Here is a 1,182-nt window from a genome sequence, read left to right on the forward strand (position 1 = left end):
CGCCTTCTACCACATCCCTAATCCCCAGCCTCCACACAACCCTAACTGCCAGCCCTAACCCCAGCCTCCAACACAACCCTACCCCAGCCTTCTACCACAACCCTAAACCGCCAAGCCTCACCACCAACCCTAACTCCAGCCTGAACCCCAGCCTCTAACCCCAACCCTAACCCTAGCCTCCACCCACAACCCTAACCCAGCCCTCACCAGCAACCCTAGCCTCTACCCCAAACCCTAAGCCCTAGCCTCCACCACAACCCCTCAACCCCAGCCTCCACCCCCACAACGCTGCTCTACCCAACCCTAACCCCAGCCTCCACCACAAACCCTAACTCCAGCTAAACCCCAAGCCTCCACCACAACCCTAACCCCGCTCTACCACAACCCTAACCCCCAGCCTCCACCACAAACCCTACTCCAGCCTAATCCCCAGCTCCACCACAAACCCTAACCCCAGCTCTCTAACCACAACCCTAACCCCAGCTCCACCACAAACCCTAACTCCCAGCCAACCCCAGCCTTACCACCACAACCCTAACCCCGCCTCTACCACAACCCCTACCCCAGCCTCCACCACAACCCTAACTCCAAGCCTAACCCCAAGCCTCCACCACAACCCTAACCCCAGCCTCTACCACAACCTAAACCCCAGCCCTCCACCACAACCCATACTCCGCCTAACCCCAGCCTCTACCCCACCCGGAAATATACCCCTTAGCACACGAGTCCACCAAATCAAATCCTCTATCCGGCGTCTCTACTCCTCAACCGATCCCATGGCCACCCTTTAGCTTATCAACGCACGGATAACCCACTGTAACAGGCCCCCAGCCGTAGGAGGCTGGGGTTAGGGTTGTGGTGGAGGCTGGGGTTAGGCTGGAGTTAGGGTTGTGGTGGAGGCTGGGGTTAGGGATGTGGTAGAGGCTGGGGTTAGGGTTGTGGTAGACGCTAGACCCTATCCTTTGTCCACATCCCAGATCAACTCTAACACTGGCCTCAGCCTCAACCACAAACCCTAACCATAGCTTCATGTCCACATCCCAGTTTCACCCTAAACGTTGCCTCAACCACAACCCTAACCCTCATTTGGAATAACCCTTACTTTGGTTTATCCTACATTTATTCTACTTTTGATCCTACTTTTCTCTTGACCCAAGGTCCAGGAGCCTGACTCAATTTAAC

The sequence above is a fragment of the Salvelinus sp. IW2-2015 genome, linkage group LG22, assembly GCF_002910315.2.
Source record: "Salvelinus sp. IW2-2015 linkage group LG22, ASM291031v2, whole genome shotgun sequence".
NCBI lineage: Eukaryota > Metazoa > Chordata > Actinopteri > Salmoniformes > Salmonidae > Salvelinus > Salvelinus sp. IW2-2015.